Source organism: Stegostoma tigrinum, chromosome 16 (genome assembly GCF_030684315.1).
Source record: "Stegostoma tigrinum isolate sSteTig4 chromosome 16, sSteTig4.hap1, whole genome shotgun sequence".
NCBI lineage: Eukaryota > Metazoa > Chordata > Chondrichthyes > Orectolobiformes > Stegostomatidae > Stegostoma > Stegostoma tigrinum.
Window position 1 is genome coordinate 23,128,917 of NC_081369.1, and position 24,333 is coordinate 23,153,249.

The 24,333-nt window shown below is 36.9% G+C and overlaps 1 long non-coding RNA gene across 4 annotated transcripts in view; it reads left to right on the forward strand.

Moving 5' to 3' along the window:
* Positions 1–24,333, forward strand: part of LOC132210636 (uncharacterized) — a 305,286-nt gene that overhangs the window by 237,374 nt on the left and 43,579 nt on the right. Inside the window, exon 8 of one of the 4 annotated variants that reach the window (XR_009446787.1) lies at positions 10,445–10,609. The exons of the other annotated variants lie outside the window; for them this stretch is intronic. This is a non-coding gene — a long non-coding RNA (uncharacterized LOC132210636). Of the gene's footprint in view, positions 1–10,444; positions 10,610–24,333 lie in introns of those variants that run through there. 4 annotated transcript variants of the gene reach the window in all.

Consider the following 24,333-nt stretch of genomic DNA (forward strand, 5'->3'; position numbering starts at 1 on the left):
GTACTGCGCTGTAATGTTCTATGTTCTATGTTCTATGTTCTATTACCACAAGAGTCCAAGTTCAACTGAATATCTTAAATTTGTTGTTAGATAAGTTAATAGCACACTCAGGATTGTTCAGCACATGCTGCCCGATAGCTGGAGCACACGTAACAGTAGAAGCTCTGTTTCTGTATGCCATATTTTTAGTTACTCTAATTGCTTTCCTTATTGTCTTAGAATTTTTTTTATTAACAACCTTTTTATTGAACTCTGCAATAGAAGCAAAGAGTTAGATTATACAATGCAGTATGAATTAAGAATTTGAATCAAAAATTACTTTTTTGTGGGGGCCAAAGCAAACAATAAATGACCATGAGAGCCCAGAGTTAAAATCGTTAACATGCCCAAATATAGTCTTGAAACCAAATCTGGTGAGACTGAAATCAACATTGGCAGCTGAAAGTTAAAATTGATGACCCCCTGGGAAAGATAATAAGATTGTCCTGTCAATGTAAGTAAGTACTGAGGGGAGAAGAATACATCTGCAACCATGATTATACTTGGGTATTTGCCAGTGATAAATAGTATTGTGATAAAGTGATAGGTAAATAGAATAATGGTATACATGGTGCACAAGGTATAGAAACAACAAGACAAGGCAGTATTAGATCTGAACTTGTCATAAGTTTGACTTCACCATGTTTACCTTACTCTATGCCCTCCATGATGGAAATTTCTTCAATGACCTTTTCCAAGACACCTGCCACTGCCTATTTCTGCTTTTTGCTATTATGTATTGCTTTGTTGCAAATGAAGAAGCAGAATCACAAAACAGGATGAAATTGCACAAATGGATGTGCTATTTCAACAGCTTGCCATGGGTGTGAGTACATGGGCATGATACATTTAGTCACAGCCATGATGATATTTGAAATAACTTCTTGGGGCAGAAAGCCTTTTAAGGATATAATTTTGGCAAATGTTGTTAATATACATCCCAGAAATGAACTGTGCTGTACTTCACAGTCGTCATTCATGATGAGCATTCCAAAACTTTTATGTTCAGCAGAGTGGAAGGAATCTCTGTGTGACGTGCCTGTTTCCCCATCTACTTTGTGTAAAGCCATCATGGACGATATTAACTTTGCTGATGTTCCGAAAGCTCTAAGCATTTTTGTAATTTAAGGTAGGATCCTCTCTTGCCATAGCAACCACAGTGTCATTGCTCCTATTCACTCCATCCAGTTTTCCTGTTGGGGAATGTGAGACTCCCTTTCCCAAACTCAGTTCTTGCAGGTTAGCAATTTGTTATTCTAATGCAACAGTAAATTAAGGAGTGTATTTTGACTTTATTATGTCAGTAATTTTAAGGTAGCGAAATTTTAATTCAGCGAAACCTTTACCTTGGAACTTGCTTCTACAAGACATTTTACCCTTGCAGCACCAGGTATCCCATGCCACCCCAAAAGTAACATTCCAGTAATCAAAATATTGCAGACAATTGCCCAGTGTGCCTGTAAAATCTAATTTCATCTTGGAAAAGTTGGTAGTGTCAGGTGTATGCTGTACTAGGCAGGAAAGTGTATGTGCAGACCTCTCCTTTTATTGTGAAAATCTATTCTTGGTTTAGGAATTAAGGAATTCTTCCAACCTTGCCATAGAATAATTCTACAAGATATTCTTGTCATGAGAACAGAGAAATAAATAGTAAACAAAGTGAGGATTCAGGCTTTGAGAACAATGGAGTTTCTATTTCAACTGTTTTGAAGTACACCCGAGGTATAATGTCAGGAAGGCAATCAATCTCTTTAAGCTGGATGGATACTTTTGCTATCTTAACTGAGCCAGCTCTGCTTCACCAAATGACCTCTTTTGTATTTTTAAAACCAAAATTGTTTCCCTTGACCTTTAGACATTGCATAAGAGTAACTGTGGGAAAAAGTGTAACACTGCACCACATGTCATTTGCAGTGCCAGGAATAAGAAGAATTTTTGCATATTGACATTGAGTTGTGAACCATGAAAAGTTATAGCTCTGCCAGTTTCCAGTTTGCTCACAGTATTCCCTTCCGTTTCTGGTTAAAGAAGCTTTATAACAAAACCCGATCTGTTTAGCCTGGACAGAAAGCCTTAGCTGTCCTTCCTGTGTGACCATGGAGAGAATGAGAAATGAAGGTTGAAGGCCTGGACAGTTTGCAAGGGGAAATGCACACAAGGTCACGAAGAAATGAGAACTTGTTCGCTTTGTGCTCCCTGGGTGATATTCAATAACCCTTTCAGCTTTCAAACTGTAAAACACGGATTCATTTGCTCAATTCAGAAAGACAGGAGCTGATTTTGTCAGAAACTTAGCTGGAGTTAAATATGTCAGACCCTTACATAGCCAAAGGAACACTTCCTTTATCTAAGCAACTGGAGGGCATGAAAATGTAAGCGCTTGGCAAAAATAACATAAATTCAGTGTTTTTCTGATCTGACCCAGACCAGGTGAAAGGAATGCACCATTTTCCTTTGACGGTCTGATTTCCTGACTGACGTTTGAGAAGTTGTCTAGCCTGGACGCGAAAGTAAGTCTACATCAATTACTTAAAAGGAAGCCAGCCTTGTGTCTGAAAGCTTGGCTGGAGAAGTAGTTATTGTCAAAGTAGAGCTAATGAACTTACTGCTTTTCTTGTATTTTCAAAGACTCAATTATTTGACTTAAGGTCACAAGACCCTTAAGAACTTGAAACAGAGCCTGCTTTGGAGCTGAAATCTCATTAGATCAGATAACTCACAGCAGGCTCTTTATGGTTTACTATGCAGCTTTCTTTTTTTCAGTTTACCATTTTCCAGCTAAAATTTTTCTTAATTATAGTTAGCTACTTTAATAAGATTCTGATAAGATCTCACCTTCGCATCTTCCAACTGACATTTTTGTTTCACAAGTAGGAATGAGATTTATCCCCTTAAACATCCACAATTGCTGCTGTAAGATGGAGAGTTTACAGAGTGGTATATCTCCCGCCACCGCACTGGTCCAGAAGCTGTTGGTGCTTGCACTTAGTGTGTACCTGGAACAGGAAGTTGGCACCTACTGCGCGATATGTGCATGTGCACTGTCACTGACATCATCGTTGTGCTTGCACTGCCAATCTCTGCCAAGCTACACTGAGCGCTTGGTTTACTGGCCTGATTCTCTCGGTGCTTGATTCACTGGCCAGCTACACCTGGCACTTGTCTTGCCACCCTGCTACCTATTTGGTGCACTGCGCTTCCATGGCTTGCTGCCCTGCTCATGGTCCACTAACCACTCAGCTCGCTGCTCCACATGGCTCTATAAAAGCTACAATTCTCAACTTTGATACGAGGCTGGCAGAGTAAGTTCTCATAACCATTAAGTCTCTGCACATGAGACAAATCTTTGAAAGGAATACATCTCACTTGTTCCACAGTTATTAAACTAGCTTTGAATTGGTCAGTGTTACAGATGGCCCTAATCTTTGATGCAGGATATAGCATTTCTGGCATTGATGTCTCAGGCACTGTGCACACCCTATGGTTTTACAAAATTCTTTTCATTCACTTTTTCACATTTTGAAAGCATGATTGGATGAGAATATTTGATTATGTTTGACCATTATTGGCAAAAATCACATTTCCTGAATGTATGTTTTGGTCAAACCCAAAAAAATTCTGAATTATGCTCTGTCCTTTTGGATATCTTTTCTAAATTCATTCATGTGATGAGGACATCACAAGGGCTAGGTCAGCATTTATTGTCCATGCCTAATTGCCCAGAGTAATTGAGCAGTTTAAGAGTCAACTACATTATTGTGGGTCAAATGTAAGCCAGACCAAGGGTGGCATTTCCCTTCCCTATGGGATGTTAGTGAACCAGATGCATTTTTCCAACATTCAACAAGGGATTCATGGTCTGATGAAGGGTCTAGGCCCGAAACATCAGCTTTTCTGCCCCTAAGATGCGCCTGACCTGCTGTGTTCATCCAGCTCTACATTTTGTTATCCGTGGTCATCATTAAATTCTTAATTCCAGATTTTTATTGAAATCCTATCATCTGCTGTAGCAGGATTTGAACCCAAGTCCCCAGGATATTACCTAGGTCTCTGGGTTGATAGTCTAGGGATAATACCACTGAGCTATCACCTCCCTAAAGTGGATAATCATAATCATTGGAAACAGTGTGCACCAGGCAATTTTTGATTGAGCATTAGTTATATTCTGAATTCTCCCTCCTTGTTTAAGAGTTGAAAATTTGATGAGCACCAAATCACTTTCAAAACCTGCTTTAAAGTCATGTATTTATTAGTTTGTGATGATGACCAATAAATATATTTTAAAAATAATGACTTGTATCTCATGCCTCTAGCCTAAGACAATGTCTTCAAACACCGCATAAATGTATAATCTGACCAAAATTCTCACTGGAAATAAAGGAAGTGTTATTAAGATATTCAGTCAAGCGAAAGATGGGCCAACAAGGAAAGGTTTTCAGGAGGACAGAGAGAAATAGACAGACAGTGATTTAGAGAGGGAATTCCAGACCTGAGGCTTTATGTAAATGAAGTATGGCTGTCAATTATTTGTAAAGGAAGTAGAGGATGAACAAGGGCCCAGAGTTGGAAGAACACAGAGCATGAAATCTCTGAATGCCACCTGGAGCTCTTGGAATGCCATAAATACTTATTAACACCATAGCCTGCTAAAATTACATTGACAGGCACAATCTTGTTAGGCAAAAAAGAGAAAAGTATTTGTTCACAAACTTTATTCAATCAAAGCAAAGTAGACTTCATACGGTGAGCAGGATGCAGACTACTGGTTCAACTCAACTCATGAGCGGTCTCGTTCACAATTGGCCTTTGTTACTGTCTACTCTTAGCAGTGTATGGGATGCAGACCTTGCAGCTTGCCCAAGTGAGGCAGCCACACCAGCTGATACCTACAAACCTATGCAGGGCAGGAATGGGAGATTCAACAGAAAAGAGACTCAATAGAAATGTTATGGAAGGTATAACAGGTATGAGATAAATTTAAAGAATGTGTTTGGGATTCCTGTGAAATTGACATGCGCAACTAAGAGTCAGTGGGGAGAGGCACAATGAAAGGGGCATGGGAGACAAGGGAAAGGCTGGGGAGCTCCATATTCAAAGTAGGAAACATAATGAGGACACAAAGTAAACTGGTAAGTGTGAGGAAGGGAAATTGAAAAAGGAATGGCACATGGCCAAGGTTGGACATGTGGCTGTGTGCTTAGGGGGAAGATCAGCAAATCCATAAGAAATTGTGCATAGGGCGTTAGGTACAGTGGGAAATTGAAACAAGATCGTGGGGACACCAGAGGAAAGAAGACCCTCTACCGTGATGGAATGGGGAGTTTGATTTGAGGAGGAAGATTCAGGGTGAATCTCAACCCTTGTTGAGAACTTGCTGTAGAAATGTGAGGGGCTTAAGGTCAATTTTCATAAGTGCCCACATAGCTCAAATACCCAAATGTGTGTAAAGTGCAACAGAAACCAAAAACAGATTGTATTCAGTAAAGGACTATACATTAAATGAAGCCTTCACTGCACCACCAAGGTAAACAGATTACTTATAATACTAACATCTCTACCAGGTCCCCTAACACATTGAACTCTGAGCCAAAGGTTAACTCACAGTCAAAAATATAGGAGATGGTGGTAGTATTGTTGGTTTATGTGGAGCTGTGTAGGAGCTGAATCTTAGGGACATGGGGATAAAGCCAGCCTGGGTGTGGTTTATTCCAAGGTTTCAGGGCTGCAATGCAGCCACCAAGGGTCACTGAATTTACAGCAATGTGGTTGGGAGGAAACGGCTGTGCTTATGGTGTGGAAGGTAACAGCAGAGCTGAATTTGCTGGCCACAGGCTCCTTTCCAGTCTCATGTGGTATCTCTGATTCAGCCAAAACACAAGTGAATTGTGAGTTAACAGATGGTCTTCTGACAAAAACATATCTACCTGTTCACATTGAACCAGAGAGACAAGTTACCTGAGTCACTGGATTTGTCTCATTTACTGGGTTCCTTAAGACTCAAAGGACCATCAAGTTGACAAACAACCAAGGACCAACAATTCATGTTTGGAGTACCCAATGGTAACAATGCAGAGGCCAGGAAGAGGAAGTCATTGCAGCAGACACTCTGGTTATGATTGGACAGAAAGAAACTAGAAACAAGTGAGGACAGCCCCACTGGGCTGAAATAAAGTATATTAACTGACCATCGGGCAGCCACCTCCAGGTAAATAAAGTCCAGACAAGATGGAGGAAGATCGGTGGAGGTGCGAGGAGAGAGATCGCTAACATTTTGGCTTGAGAGCAGATTACTAACAAATAACTATGGCACATATTGTGCCAATCATTCATTTATTCTCTGGGACCTATCAACTATTCTGAATGATCAGGAGTCATTAATTATTCCAGTCTATTTACCTAATGCATCAGACCTTAGCTGTTGCTTCTTAATAAATGTAATCAACGACCTTAAAAATACCTACAGTTTGTCAATTGCCTATCTGTGGTTCTAGACACAAAAAAATTACACGATGTTCTAAGAGGATGGGTGACCAACTAATTGTATCAAAGGCTGAAGAAAGGTTTATTAGGATGAGGAGAGATGAATCATCAAATTTACAAATTATATAATTCCTGACTTCTTATCTATATCTCTCTATGAGTGGCAGCGTGGAAACCTAATTGGAAAGATTCAAACAAAGGGTTAGATCAAGATTGACATGGATTTCAGGTGACAATGCATTCAAGAAATTTAGAGAAGGATGGGATATTGGAAATGGACTGTTATTTTAGGAGGAGATGGGTGTGCAGCACATTGATAAAACAATCACTGTTAGAAAAACATCGATCAAGTTTATTTTCAGAAAAAAAAAATTTTGGTGTGTAAACATGCTCATACACCCTCCTCATGAGCCTTCCTTCACAAATCAAATCTTTGATTCTGCAAGTCCTTCATAAGAAACAGACTTAGATTTTCAGAGGTAATGAGCTAAACACATTCAGTGCTCATAGGCACTGTAGATGGGAAGAAACAGGGGGTAAACTCCAAGCCCTGTTATTGTTTGAAACATTGGTCTGAATTGTATCTGTCTCTGGGTGGCAGGGATGGAGATGGCACACAAAGTAGTATCAATAAAATTTTAAAAATTTACTAATAAATTCAGGAAGGACAGTGAAGTGGTGTGCATTAGAGATAGTAAGTTTGATGTTGACTGCAAAAGAGAAATAAACAGAGAGAGATGGATGGTACGTTTAAAAGAGTGTTTGAAAAAACATAAAAATTGATGTGGTAAAAATCTCCTGCAACAATTCACAAAGCTGGACATGAGAGATTAATTGGCAATCATTACACTTTTAACGATATGATCATTGTTGCTTGCACTGTTATTAGATGTAATTTTGTATGGCTTGTTTAATGGGTAATGAAAATCATGGAGAGGTTAACCACAAGTTCTCATTTTCACAAAGCTAATGGCAGAGTACAACACAAATGGGCTGCCAACTCGTGGTGATTCACATTAGAAACTATTTCTTCTTTGCCACAGTTGCTGATCATTTTGCATGTAATAATTGTGTACATTATTCAGAAACTGTTAATTTTTAGACAAAATTTGCCCCCGTTTGTTTGATTTTGTTTTCTTTCATCCTCATTGCACCTTCAATTGAAAGAAAAATAAGGTGTGAACCTAAAAGGGTCGTAGGAGCGCTATATAAATTTGTAAAAATGGACTGTCATCATGAGCATAAAGAATGAAGCATTCACTGTACAATGTCTCTATCATTTGGTGGTTTAATGGTATTTGGAAACAAAATCACATGAAGACTGAGGACAGCTTCATCTATCGTGAGTAATTTGCTGCATTTTCAGCCTGAGACCTCATTTGTGGTATAGTTATGACCTTTGGTTCCTGTAGTCACAACAAGCACTTAGATACTTTCTCACAGAAGATGTTTCGGTTTATTGAACATCATTTTCTGTACTGATTTGGTGCACATTCAGTACTTCATGTCATTTTATCTGATGCCTTTACAGTGTAGTTCACAAAGTAGGAGTGCAACAAGCTGAAGCACTTATTTTATAAGGTCAATGAAATACATATCCCTTCTTTGACAGTTTCAAACATACATCTAGGTCACATATACATATTTTCTTACATTTTTAATGTATTCTTCTTATGAAATCACCATTAAAAAGACAGTTTGCAATTATAGAGTTCAATTAACCTTGCTTTTCGCAAACTGCTTCAATACTGGGCATAAGAGAAATGGACTCCCTACCAAAGGGTTAGAGTAAGAGTATGACTGAAAGCTTTGTGAAAAAGATGGATTTTGAAGAGGGTTTTGAAAATTGTAAATAGATCCCAAGAAGATTTAAGGAGGGAGTGCCATAGATCAGGGCCAGTGGAGCTGCAGATCCAGCGCTCATGGTGGGCTGTAGGAGGAGGAATATATTTCAAGGGAATTGCTGTGGGATATGTACAGAACCATAGCAGTTTGCTAAGAAAAGTGGGACAATGCTACATGGGCAAGGGTGGTGCCCTTTGGATGAAGACAAGAAATTTAAATTTAATATTGGAAAATGGGAAGGCAATGTAGGTCAGAAGGATGTATCAGGAGGCAGCATGACTCAGCCTGAGATCAATCAGAAGAATTTTACAGATTGACCTGTTTCAGAGGTAAAGAAATGCTCACAAACTTTTACAAGAACATAAAAACATAAGAAATAGGAGCAGGAGTAGGCCATTTGGCCCCTCAAGCCTGCTCTGCCATTCAATAAGATCATGGCCGATCTTCTCATCGGCTCAGCTCCACTTACGCACCCACTCACCATAACCCCAATTCCTTTACTGTTCAAAAATTGCTACCAAAGTCAGTCCATGATCAGTGAACAGTTGTTAAGATTCAAAAGTACATCTGCTTTGCTGACTCCACATAACTCATTTGATTTCATATGGTGCTTCATCCACAAATCTAAAATAAAATGTGTGCGCTCAGTAGTGCTTTTTGATATAGTTTGTAACAATATGTAATTTTATTTACATAAAGGCGAACAAATGTAGATCATACATCAAATCCAAAATTCTTTGGTATAATTTTAAAATTTGCATTGGATTTCTGTATTTTTCAGTAGTTGTAAACTAGTTTAACAGTGGTCTTTTATTTTTGTATATCTTTACAAGTGCACCTTTCTTTTACTCCTTAACTATGCTTTTCACTTTCAGACTTTTCCTACTGATCAAAGGTGTGAAATTTCTAATTATTGAGTCCAAAAACACACAGTTTCAATGTTGAAGAATAAAGACTCTGACAACTGACAGAATTTAAATAATGCCTTAAATTAAATGCCTAATAAATAAATAGAAGGTTTACAATATGCAGCTGTTGTCAACGTGAAGTATTTTGTATACTAGAAAGAATGTAAGAAACATAGCCAAACAATATAACCGCAGTCGGTTAAAGGGCTGTCTAGTCTCTATGGATTCTTCATGCTGCTCATTGTCTGAGCTTATTTTTTCTCTCCGATTCATTTGCATTTGAGGGACAAAGACCTTCTGTTAGAGACCCACAGCAGCTCTTCACATTTTATCTTTCAATAAACATTGGTATCCATAGGGTGGGGAGTTTTCATTACTTCACTCCTTAAGAGTCTACAGGAACCAATACAAATCTGTCTTTTAACACAACTAACAGCACAAAAGTGGTGCTTTCTCTGAGAATAAAGCTGATGGTTTGAAAGGCTGTATCAAGAATAGAAGCCTTCACTGTGAAGGGTTGAGGATAGGAAGAATGACCAGGATGATGGTCAGATTGCTTACACAAACAAGATTGTTAGGGGGTCTATTCAGGCTGTCTGCTCTTTAGTTTATACTGTAAGGAAGTTGTGACTTCTGGAATGACAACAGAGGATTCCCAGCTTCCGATGCTTACATGTGTTATAGGGCTCTGAATTATGTATGTGACTTTTATTAATACTCAGCAACAAGCTGCGCACTAAGCATATCTTGTAGTTGGCAACCTATTAAGTAGCAAATACATACAGCTTTTAACACTTGTGAATGGTTGAATTAGATGTTTATCCATTGAGTAGCTTTAATACAGTGGCTTGAAATGTGAAATCAACACTTTTGATGGGTTGTAGCTGCAAAAAGTATTAAAATTGCTTCATGCAAGTTGCACCATAACACAATAAATTAAACTGGTGTCCACTGGTGGTCTGGAATACCTCTCAACTGCATGTGGATTATACTCAAAAAGTCTTGAACCCATACCATAAAAGAAATGACCACTAAGACGTTATTTAAGTATCAAATTACAGTCTGTTTTTACTAGTGTGCTGTGATACATTTCCATTATGGTCTTATTCTTGGAGTTCACTGTTACTTGGGAATTCTACCAACAGAGCAATACTGTTTTTTGTGTTTTTCAGGCAGTTTCTGATCTGTGTTAGTAGACCTTTCAACCTGACAGTAGCGACCTTTATCAGGATAATGACCACTGGTTGTTGAAGATATGAAACATAACCAAATTTGATGATGATCCAGGGAGTAGAGTTGGATCACAGAAACTTTGATTATTTTGTTTAATGCAAAATTTAACGGTAAACTAAGTAAACTCACATGTATTTGCAAAGAAAGTGGCCTGTTTGTTCAGAAATAAAGATTATTAGTGATTTTAATGGAATCATGGGCCATACTAAAATTCTTACGCTGTCACCTAAAAACAGGCAAGAACTTTGACACGCACACAGCATGAAGCTACTTAAATCAGGCCTCATATACAGGACCCTGCTGCCTGCAAAATGGCTGTAATGGCATTATCCTTGGGCCTGAGGAGCAACCTGCATAACAAAACTCTAAACGATCTCTTATGTGGAAAATAAGGCTAATCTCTGACAGTATAACCAAATTGCCTCTTTCTCTGCTCTCAAGATTCTTCAGGTTTGAGCGAAAAAATGTGAAAATATTATAGAGCTGCAGCATAATGTATGTAAGCATTTCCAAGAGAAGAATCATTTAAAATGTTTGCATACCATTACCGTCAGCTGCAAAGCATTTCCAAACAACCTGTCTCACAGCGAAAAGCAAGCCTTTATATTTCTCTCACAATTAGCACGGCTGAAAGATATCCTTCATGGATCCAATTTCATAGTTTAAACATAACTCCAAAATATTGTATCATCATTCAGTGGGTTTCAAATACATTTTATGGTGAAACATGTATGCCTTAAGAGTTTCTTCATAATCATTCACTATTTAACAAGGCTCATACAATCTTGTGTGTTCATATCAAAGCAGATATTGCTTAAAAGCAAGTTTACTTGCAGTTATCCACAGCATTTCTTATGACCACAGCAATAAAATTTTATTGAGTATCCACCTGACCTCAAATTGGAAATTTGTGTTGGAACCAACTTAACCAACTATTATGGCTTTCCACTGTTGTTAATTTTGCATTTGACTAATAAAACACAGCAGGAGTTACAGTAGTTCCCTGTAACAAGCAATTTTAACACAGATTGTCTTGGGCAATTTTCTGAACTTATTCCTCACACTTCTTGAAGCAAATTAAAAAATACCCTCCAGTGCTTGACTGGAATTTATTAAATCTATTTTCTTATTTTGATAAAGCAGAAAAATGTGTTAGTGACACACATGACGATAATTGTACAGCATGGAATGCATTTCTGAGTCCAAAGGAAAAACATAATACAAGGAAAATAGAAATATTTTATATTGTATCCTTTCAGAACAATCTGCTTGTTTCCATAAAGTGAAATCAGATAAACGCAACATTTTCATTCGAATCAATTAGATCTGAGCTAAGGATACACCACAGGTATTAATTTGTGATTTGATAAGGTCTCATAAAGCCAAAAACTCATGTAAATATGGCAATTAATTCAATCAAAACAAGCAACCTTTTATGAAACCAGAAATTACACTACTTTTTGGCTTGAAGAATTTCAGAGAATGTTTTGACTAGTTGATTCTTATTCAAATTTGCAAGAATAGAACTTTTGTACTATTGTCCTTTTTTCCCCCAAAGCTACATGAAGTTTGGACAATTGCAAACTTGTACAGTATTATTTATCTATGAATTAAATGAGACTTCAGAGGAATTCTCCTTGCAAATACCAATTTAGCCCTTCAATACAATTGAATATTACAGCACAACATTCAAAATGCAACAATGGCTTTTCCTTCTAAAACTAAATGAATGAGATTTTTCATTTGAGTGCTTAGTTAGCTTTAATTTTTGCAATGTTATCATGATTAGTTTCCCAATAATGACCAATACTTGTACTTCTAGATTAGTTCAAATAAAGCTATTTTTGCATCGTATGTCTGTTTTGTTGCTGAGACATAAATGAAAATATGTCAGCAAATTTTAAGCACAAGTGAGCTTTCTGCTTTCTTGTTGAAGTGAACATAATCTATAGATAGCAGAGAACATCATAATGGATTGCAGAGTAAATTAAAACAACCAACAATTCAGAATAAAGATCTAAAAATTGTAAAATAATTTTGTTCTGTACCTGCTCAATTTTTTTGACTTGTAAATAACCAGAAACATATATTCATAACGAATTGCCTGAGGATTTTCTTGGCTCAGACAGGATTGATGTGTTTGTGTGCTTAATTTTCATTAACAGTTCTTTATCATTCAACAAATCGAGTACAGGAACAATGATAGCCTTGAGACTTCTCTGGGTTGTTAATGACATAAAATCGCTCACTCAATTTTGTGTGCTTTCTCCTATGAAAACTGATCTCGCAGTGAAACGCTGATGAAAAAAGTGACCTTGTAATATAATTCAAAATTTCACTATTTATCATCATTAGTGTGTGAAAGTGTCTTTGGATTCAGTTTCCTGATATGGGGAAGAATGCTGTCGGCAGTAACATGGGGCGACTATCCAATTTAGAGGAAGGCAGATTTGAAGGGAAATGATCCTTAAAGGGATGGGAGAATTAATACCGGATTGGGAGACGCATTCCGTAGTTGAAAGTTTCCCTACTTGTATTTCTGCACGTGGTGGAGGAGCATTTTAAAGAAAGACAGTTTTTTTTTCAATTCTTGCCACATATTGTCACCATCAATCATGTTCTGTTTGTTGACTGAGCAACATGTTGTCAGTGTTTATTTCATGGATGTTCTAATGGGGTTACAGAACAAAGAGCTCTCCTCCCAGCAGGCATTTGATTTTTACATCTTGCCTTTTGATTGTTAGTTCCTTTTATTTCTTGATAAGTTTTTTAAATGAACTAATGTTGTTATTGTTCTTGATTATTTTTGTTTGCATTATGGTATTTTAGACAGACATAAACTGTAAAATAAAGATTCTTTTTCATTTTTATTCATTCATTGTTTGCAGCACAGTAACTATTTAGGTATCAGAAAAGCCCCTCAATGCCAGCTAAGTAGCTTCATAGATATGTTCTCAAGTGCCCTTTCATCATATTTGTTAAAAAAAAGCACTTTTAGATGTCAGCACTGCATGCGCTAGATTAGTTCAAATCAACATCACTTAACTAGCTCCATGGACTTTGTAGAACATTCCACAAAGCAATATGAGAAGCTAAAAGATGCAAATTTCATTTTGTAAAAGAATCTTTAGAAAATAGGACTGGTGTATTTGGAATATCTGTGTGCTCAATACTTTATTGTCAAAGCTCAATGCATGAAAATGATTGTATTGATCCCTATGAATGAAGTTGTTCTGCTCTGAACTGAAAATAAGGTATTTAAATCCATTAAAAACACTGAACTAAACATTTATAAACTAAAACGGACAGCTGCATTGCAACTGATTTGAATGGATTCACCATAAAATACAAGTAAAAACTGCCTCAAGTTACTCATGTGTACCTTTAATATTTGTTCTAAACATGATTATTTATTACTTTCTTTATTGTTTTAAGAGCCTGGTTTCTTGTAGGATGTGTTGTATCAGGTCAAACATCTCCCCTTCCTCAATTTATCAAGCTTTTGATCTCTTGTCAGTTCTATACATTGGCAAGTCATAGCTCTAACAGTATGTTTCAGGGTCGCAAAAGGGCACTATTACATCTCAAAACTTACGGGCATCCTGGTGTTGCATCCCCACATAGCTGTACAGATGTGGTTTTGTGTTGCTGTTAGACTGCTCTACCTTGCTGTCCATTATATTTTTATAGGTCTGTTCTGCATTCCTTTGAGTCAACCCCTAGGAGATGGAGGCCTGTTAGTTTATTACTTACATATGTCTGAGCCCCTTTACCTCAGCAGGGAAAGACAAAATATGAAGGAGTAACTGTAGATTTGGGACGGTCGACTAATCTTTCTCCACCTTGAACTAATCGACAAGCCTATGTGTTATTGCACTGAATGTTGTTCTGCAGTGCATAGCCAGTGGGGTTTCAATTTGTAGAAGCATAAACAGATACTAAACTAGAAGAAATGGTGCAGTGATTTATTAACAGAGCACAGATCAAATTATCACAGCAATTCCCTGCTGTCAAACCAACAATTGCCTCCTTATTCCAGTTACTGCAGAGTTTTTCTATATTATTGTCTGATTTTCTTCTGTGAGACTAAATCATTTGACCTGTGCACCGGATCATTAAAATTAACTTCAACATTTGTTTCCACTCTTTTCTTCCCTCTCCTTTTTTCAACCCTTGACTTTCTCCCTCTTGTAGTTACATTTGTATGTTTCTTACAGTTCTTCTGGGACTGATTTATCATCATTTGTGAACATATACGTTTCAAAATTTTGGCTTTGATCGTGTTGTATTTTATAACCTGTGTCTGTTGTAGGCTTAACCTTCTGTTATGCAGTTTTTAACATCCATCTTCTAAGATGTAAGAGAATTATTTAGTTGAGAACAATTAAATTCAGTCTTTAAAAACATCTATCATCCTCATCTCCTACCTCTTTATCTGCCGTTATCATTCTTGCTGGCTTTCTGCTTACATTTTTTTTCTTCATTGATCTTTAAGTGGCTTAACTCTTGTCACCTTCCAACTATTCTTAAATCTTTAAACTTCATGCTTCCAATCCCTATCCCTTTTCCAATGCTTACGGCTTGATCCACTGGTACATGATCGGATTCGCTTTGCTGCTGTGGGAAACACAGCTGCTTTGACCGACCTTTTGCTCCAGGATCCAGCCTTTGCATCGTGAAAGGTAAGACACAGAGAATAAAAATTCACTGAGTTGAACTGTCTGGTTGAAATTTGCTCCATAGTGCTCATAAACAAATCATTTCAAAATGTATTAGGTATCAGTTGTAAAGGACCTTAAATCACCAGCTGAAATGAATAAGCCTCACAAATAAATATAAAGAAATTAATTATTTCAGTAACAAAAATTTTTCATGCATAATACTAATTAATGAAATCGTACTTCAGCCTTGTGTTGATACTATATACTTGATGCAGATATGGTAATTCCTCTAATGGCTACATTAATTTAACAAGTTTGGTTAATGAAGTTTACCTTGACACAATAAACTAAGGTTCACAAATGTAGGTTATACATTTTTTTTGTATCTCCTACTGTCAAAAATCAAATGCACAGTTCAGATCTAAGAATCTCAGCTCTGAAACTTGAATGAACTTGAGGGGAGCCAAAAGCTACATTTCCGTGGCTACTTACAGTGGGTGAGGTTGATGTGCCCATCATTTTAGTATCAAATTTATCCTCAGCCCAACTAATAATCTGAAAACACTGAAAGCAATGCTCGGCTGTGAAGTTAGCAAGTGTTTAATATGGAATGTAAACAGGCATAAATTGTTAACGCTGAAGTTGAAGATGAAAACTATTGGTAGAGAAATGCTCATCATGAATTATTTGCAACAAAACTGAACTGATCAAACAAATAGAGTCTGATGATAACATTGTTTTATTTTGTTCTAGAAATGTTAAGATTTCCAATGTGATTTACTGAGCTGCTTGTTTGTATACAAATGAAGAAAGGCTTTTCAAACCATTTTTCATGATGGTGGTACCCCTTTAATGTTATAATCAAATGAACAGATAAGGTCTATTTTAAATTATTGTTTGATGCGGGCTGCAGGTGTGGGGACCACAAAGATATCATATTTGTCCAAATAATTTAAGGGACAGACATTTTGATTGCATTTATCTTTAAAAAAAACACTTTGAACATGCCGCTTGGTGCAGCTCACTTATGCTTTTGCAAATCAGTAAAGAGTCTAGTTAGTAGATAAGGGTTTCTAACCACTAAAGGGCAGATGGCTGCCTTTCATCTTCCATTTCAATGTGTAAGTGTAATGTTTGCTCACCCTAACCTTAGTATCAGAGGAGGGTTTTTAAGCTCACCCCAATTATTTAGCTTTTACACTGTGTGCAAACAATTTATGTGCATTGATGTAAATATTAAAAGTAACAATCTCAACATAATATATTTTGCTGCATTCTTGACCTTTACGTATTAAGTAGCATAATAGTTAATACCAATTGCTAACTAGATAAATGAGGAAAGTTACACTCAAACATTTTAGATTATGGTATGGATTACACTGGGAAACTAATTGCCTTTATGATAACTTAATGAAAATTTCTTGTTTTGAACATTTCTCACTTCAAGGAAATTATGAGAATAACGTAATGTTCCTTTCTATTTCAACTTTTTGCACAGTTTGAGATCAAGCGGATGTTTTTGTAACAAGCTAGGGTTTAGAAAATTTCAGAGAATATGCAAGTAAAGCATTTGATATGTTTTTTGCAATGAGTGGACAGATATAAATAAAATAGTTGGCAGCAGTTGTGCTAACTGGGTCTTTTTTGTTTTTCCAGAGGAAAATAATGTAATTTCTATGAGCCTAAATTGTGCTGGGCAGCATTATCAGCTGAAAGACCCTATATTTTGACAGGCTGCACTGTATAATGATTAATTACTTCTCAGCTTCATTGGACTTTTCTAATTTCCTTTTGCCATTTGCTGGAGGCTACAAGCGATAACTGCAGCTCTTATTACTTCATGCAAAAGGGAAATATCTATTACTGCCCTTATTCTACAAGTGATCAGAATGAAAAGTTGGCCAATCAGAGGTTCCTATGTTAAGTGTTCTTAACTGTGTTTATATGCCCTCTATCCTTGATCGTCTCTTCCATATAATGTCAAGTTTATGAACTCAAATGGAACTTGGCATATACAAGCTTTGAAATCTTTACCTGATTCAAAGAGAAAAATTCAGTTTACTGCTGGGGGATACAGTTCAGAAGTAAAGTATCTTCCAATACTTCTTCTCTTGTAAATTTCACTAGGAATCTGGTAAAAGCAGCATTTTTCTAAATGTTACCATTCATTATAATGTGGACCATTATGAATTAAAAAACAAGGGTATTAAGTATTTACTGTAATTATTCTCACAACCTTAACTTTTTTTCTTAATAGCATATATTATTTTGAATTTTATGTGTGGATTAAATGTTGCCAGGTCGATTAAGTGGTGATTGCAGTTTCAAATTTGAAGTTAGTAGGTAGTTTCCAGTCTCTTTTTTGGAAATGGAGAGGCTTCATGTTGGTGTCAAGGTAAAAATATGTTGCATACTGAGCTAAACAAAGAAAGCAAAATGGACTTTAAATTAGTGTAATATTAACAAAATTTCTCCTGTCTGTAATTTAATCCCATACAATTAAGATCATGTTTAATAAAATCTTGGCTAAATGACCTAATTAAGAAAATAGGTTTAAAAGCTTTTTACAAAAGGTAAGTTATCCACTTTGTTATTAAGTCTTGGAATTTTAGTTATACTAAATTACAAAATTTGAATGGCCTTATAATTGCAGTAACAGATTTTAGAATTTGCCATAACATTGACTTAATAACTTGTGTCAATAAGATGCTCATGTGCAATATATTAAAAGTACAATTTCAGATTTAAAACCCACTAGATATGGATACATTCATTCACTAGCCAAGTTACAGTGGATACAACATTGTCTTACAGTATATGACAAAAACATTTCATTGAAGAAAATGGCCCATGTAGCTTACAAACAACAAGATTATGAAGCATTATATAAATCCAGTTACCTTTACAATTATTAGCAACAGTATTAAAAGTTTGTTGCTTTCATTTGAAAGATCCACAAAAGAAGAACAAGCTCTATATTCATAACTTAAAATGTCTAGCTAGTTGGCATTGTGTAACTGTAGGCCCTATTTGCAGGAGGAGGTCCCACAGTTAGTGTTACTGCACTAGTTGCAGATTTCAGATATAGGTTTGACCATAATATCAATGATTCAACTTAGGAAGAACTTGAGACAGAAAATGCTGCAATGTTTATAATAAAACTGGAAACTGTTACGAATAGAAATGGTCAATCAACATCTGAAGCTGTTAATCTGTTATAGAATGAATGCTTGATCGAGGAGAGGACTACACTTGATTAAAATATTGGTTAATCAAAGGGAAAATATCTAATGGTTTCTATGTGTCCATTCATCTTGCAAGTATAATTAACACTTATAACTCACAGTCGATTTGTACAAAATTTATGGATTACAGTAAGGTATGGTACACTGTTTTCACAGTGGTGTTTAAATGTTACAAGTTTTGTTACTTTGCATATGTTTGAGAGCTTTAGGGAAGCAACTCTTACAGTTTCAGTGGCAGATGGTGATTCTGTATGGCCTTGCAGTGTAGCTGCTTCAGGTTAATCAGTTGTCAGTGTGGTGCTGGCTTCCATGGTGTTGGGGATATGCAGTGATCTTTGAAAAGGACTGCTGGGAAAAAAAGGCAACTTTGGTTTACTGCTTCAGGAGTATAAACACAACAGAGGAAGCGGCGAAGTATTTTCCCCCTATGAGTTCTTGTCTTTATGGTTGCTACGGCTGTTTTAGGAAACAGCGCCGGTCAGGCTGAATTTTAGCTATTTGTCAAAGCCTACTGAACTACCTGCATGAAAATTACGCTGTACGTTGGATGGCCTGGAGCATGATACACCAAAAATGTCATTCATGGATCAGTTTCATACTCAATGTAAATGGTTGCTCTTTAACTATTAACAAGCATTTTATAGACAGCTTGGAGTATTAGGGAATAACAGACTGTTTGCCTTTTCCTACGGAAAATTGAGTCTTTTAAACAATAATATGCTTCAGTGACAGTAGTATCTCTGGAACATTTACTATTAAACTTGATTGCTGAATCAGTCTATTTTGTAAGTGTTGTTGCAATGATTCCATACTGATCTCTGAGCGAAGTCCACTAAGTATCAAACACGATTTTGCAGCATTGCCATATTTTTCTAGTCTATATTACTGAGTTTTTCTCCAAAACTAAATTATGAATAATGGGCTTGTAGGGACAGTTTGAATTGGTGTAACCATGATGTGATATAATCCTTACAGCTGAAATGTACAGAAACAAGTTACTTTTCAACGGTGGCAAGACTCCATCAATGAGTCTGTAATAGTATTTACAGCCACAACTATTAGAATATTTTTGGATCGAATGAATAAAATTTAGCATTTTACATGAAAGCAGAAAAGTATGTTCAGAAAATATTTTGATCCAAAGAATCCAAAGTTTGGATATCATGTAAAACTAATCGCGTGATATCAATTTCTTTGATGAATGAAAACTAATTCTCGTGACTATGGTAGAATAGTGATTGCATTGCTGGATGAGTAATTCAGAGGCCTGGAGTAAAAATCTGGATATGTGATTTCCAATCCCATCATGGCAATTCATTAATTTGAATTCAGTTACATCACAGAAAACTGGAATAAGAGGCTAATATTTGTAATGTCAACCACAATGATATTGGATTATCAAAAAACCTAACTGGTTCACTCATGCCCTCTACAGCAGGACATCTGCCACATTATCCAATCTGTCCTACACATGACTCCACATGCATAGGAATATAGTTGAATTTAAGTATCCTCTTAAATAATCTAGCAGACCACTTAGATATATCCGCTGATATAAAAAGGCTCACCACTAGTTTTGTCCAGCCAATCCAAAATATCCCATTTTTACCCATCGCCTAGTTGGCTAATAAGAAGCCATCTTCTATCCATGCCAATATGTTACTCCCTGCACCACAAGCTCTTATTTTGCTAAATAACCTTTGATGTGGCACTTTGTCAAATGTCTTCTGGAAATCTAAGTGCTGTACATCGCCAATTCTCTGTTATTTACATTGCTTGTTATTTTCTCAAAGTATTCACTGGAGCTTAGAGGCAAATATGTAGGCCACCAGCTACATGTCACATATCTAGAGTCAGATTTGTAAACACATGTATTTCCAAACTTTGGTGAACACAGTCATGCCGATAAACTTAAATTCAATGGGCTGAGATATTAAAGAGCTTTCATGACGTGCCAATGACTGTAAAACAGATTACTCATCATGAAAATTATGCAAGATGACTCACCTGAAAGTTTTTGAGAATTTCTTAGCAAAACTTCAACCATTCTTTTTTACCTCCTGCCCAATTAGGTTCTCTTGGGCAGCCCTTCTATAAAATCTGGGTGAGCCCAGAAGATTCCATGCCCTAACTGCAAATTTTAGTATAAATGTTATGACCAAATGGTAGGAATTTGGGCATTCTGTAACTGAACTCACCCTCCATTTTATGATCATACTTTCACTCCACTTACAGACTACTTGTGCCCAGTGACTTGCCATATGCAAATGACAACTTTTTATCACCCTGTAAAATTCACATACTACCAACATTTGAGCTGGTAGTTGTGTGTTTCAGGTGAAGTGACAGAGCTTCTTCGTCAATGATGTACTGCTGCTCTTTTTTCAGGCTTGAAAATGCAGTGATGGACAGACTTTGATGTCTGAAAGCAGTAAACAGAAAATGAAGGTTGGGCAATGAGGCAGAGAGATAGTGGGCAGCAAAAGACTCAATCTCATGATCTGGAGTTTGCACTACATTGCTACACAACAGCATGAGAGTATTTTGGAAACTTCAAAGGACCTTTAAGACAGCAAAATTGTCATCCTCAATGTTCTCAACAACATCTGATATCAGGAGTTCTGTCACAGTGGGACCCATGATATGGGGCACCATCTACTTTCTATGACCTAGGTGTCACATGACATGACTGTCCCGCACCATTTCTGCTTTGCTCCCTGCAATTGTGTGAGGCTGTACCATGCAGGGGAAGGCAAAGAATATCACAGTATTGCATTGCATTAAGATGACATGCCTACTACTGCTGTACAGTGATATAACAGTGGATACTGAGAAAGGTATCTCGGAGGCTTGCTTCACTGGAAAGTATATGGGGATGATGTTTAGTATCTGGATGTTAGGCCTGAGTCCCACTTACCAAGGAATGCTGATTAGTGAATGATTTAAATACAGTGGTTTGAGTAGCATAAAAGGTTGATGGTGTGCAGTAAATAGCAAGGATGTCAAATATTATTTCATTTTACTTCCTTTTCTTGTCTTAACAACTGCAGTGGCCCACATCGTTTCCTTCAACAACAGAATGTTTCTTTGGTACACACCCTCAAGATTGCAACAGAAATTTAAGCTGCTGTCCATCCAAAAGTGGAATTTGCTCAAGATCCTTGATCTGACCCATATAACAAAGATTAATATTCCTCATGTTGCTCAACATGCAAGCAGCTATTGGAATGGGAATACCCAACTCAGAAGTCCCTGCATTGGCCCCATTACTTTGCTGTCACGTTCCTTTATAGAAGTTCTGCTGTCTGCAAATCAAATCATACGCTGAGATAAATATCAGGGGTCCATAGGAACTCATGTTCATTTGGAAGTTTAGCTGATCTCTTACTGATTAGTGAAAAGCTAGGAGTGAAGTCTCCATGCATTTTCGGGCACACTCTATGAAATAGCAAAGTGTACTGTAGAAGAAGTATGCTATAATGCTTGAGTTTTATATGCTTTTCAATGAGTGCCAAAAGTAATGTGCCCTACTTTAGAAGGTGTTAAAGTAGCAGACAGCAGGAATGCAAAATAGTAAATTGGTGCTAAATTTCCACAGTGGCTGTGTTGATTTTCTGTGCTAACTACTGAAGCTCTGGCAGGTGGTTGGAAGGATTCTTGTAGAATTTCAGGGGCTTTGTATTTGGGTTCTAAAGGTTTTGAAGACTAGCACCATGTTTTTATAAATTTCAAACATGAGCTAACAATTTGTACAGGCAGTGATGTGAGTTGAGGAGAACTGCAATAATTAACAATGTTTCAATATTTTATGATCTCCATGATAGCAGTGTTAGAACAAAAACACAACTTTTAATAGAAATTGTTTAATATATAAAAAAACAAATAAAATTGTCTCAATTTCCTCTGTCAATACTTATAAGTCATTCTGTTAGATTCCAAAGTTACTTCAGTCGCTGGGGAGTTGCAATTGGTACTGAACATTGGGCAATCATCAGCAAATATTCCATTTTTGACAGGGGGAATATTATTAATTGAGCCTTTTTTCAGGCTTGAGAGTCCAGTGGTGGACAGACTTAGATGTCTGAAAGCAGGAAACAGAAGATGAAGGTTGGACAGTGAGACACAGAGATAGTGGGCAGCAGAAGACTCAATCTCATGATCTGGAGTTTGCACTGCATTGCTACACAACAGCATGAGAGTATTTTGGAAACTTCAAAAGACCTTTAAGACAGCAAAATTGTCATCCTCATTAAGAAAGAAATGAACCGTCATTATGAAAAGGTGTTTTTTTTTCTCTAAATCTCAAAACCATTATTACTAGATACATAGGTAATTAATCTGGACTTACACATTCATACTAATTCTACGTTCACATAGATCAATGAACACTTTTGTTTCTATCTTATATATACATTTTACTTTTAAACCCGTGATGATGCATCTGCAACAACATTTTCATGACCCACAACATATACAATCTGTAAATTAAATGCTTGTAACATAAGACTCCAAAAAAATAGCTTGTTGTCATCATTAAATTTTTCCAAAAATGTCAAAGGGTTGTGATCAATACACACAACCATCTCTGATACATTGTTTGCTACACAAACATTAAAATGTTGTAAGGCCAGGACCGATCGCAATAACTCATAACACTTGAATATTTTCCCTGGTGGATATTGAGTTTCTTTGAAAAATAAGCATTTGGCATTTCAATGCCACGATCATCTTCCTGTAACATCACAGCTCCAATACCGACATCACTTGCATCAATAGCAACTTTAAAGAGTTCCAAGGAATTTATTGTGGCTAAAACTGGTGTGGTGGTTAACAAGGCTTTTAAATTCCCAAATGCTTCCTGGAATTGGCTTATCCACTGAAATTTTGTGTTCTTCTTTAACAAATCCAGTAGCAGTGCCTGTAGAATCTGCTCAGTCACAAAAATCATAGCACTTCTTTCTTCAAGGATGGTCTTGGAAATTCCTCAATGACCTTCATTGACATGTTCCTCAGGGTCATCACCCATGTCTGATGTTGTCTCCTAAGAACATCACTTCCACCTTCACAAATTCTGTCTTTGCCAAATTTATCACGAAACTTGCCTGCCATAGTTTCTCAAAGAACTCTACCAATTGCGCTATGTAATCTGTCCACGAGTAGCTAAAGATCACTAAGTTATCTAGATAGACGGCACAATTAGTCAATCCTGACACATCTTTGTTCATAAGTCTTTGAAATGTGGTTGGTGTGTCCTTCATTCCAAATGGCATTACTTTAAATTGATATCACCCATTCAGGGTTACAAAAGCAAAAGCTTCTTTTGCTCACTTTGACAAAGTACTTGCCAGTAATCATGGTGTAAGTCTGACTTTGTGATGTAAGTGGCTTGTCCAAATTTCCACACAGTTGTCCAGCCTTAGAATTGGGTTGGAGTCTGATTTAACCATGGGATTGACCTTCTGATAATCTAAGGAGAATCATTGGGTTCTATCAGGTGTAGGAACAAACGTGATTGGTGAACTCCGCTCACTTTGCTTCAGCTTGATGATGTCTTCTTGAACAATCACTTTCACTTCCTTCTATATGTGTGTGGCTTTTGGAGGCTTAAGCTTGTAGGGGTTTTGTTTTATCGGAACAGCATTCCCCATGTCCACCTCATGTACTATAGTGTTAGTCCTCCCCATTCAATTTCTACGTGTCCTCATAGTGCTGCAACAAGCCTTTCAATTCAGTTCTCTGTTCCTGAGACAGACAGATTACTACCCTGTACCATTCTTTAAGGACTTCCTCATTATTCAATTTATTTTGAGGCACATCAAATTCCAAACTGTCTGGATTTGATTCCTCACTCTGAGTGGCAGTAACTAATACCCGATTCTCCGGTTTCCTTTCCCTGTCTTGTAAGGTTTCTGCATGTCCACG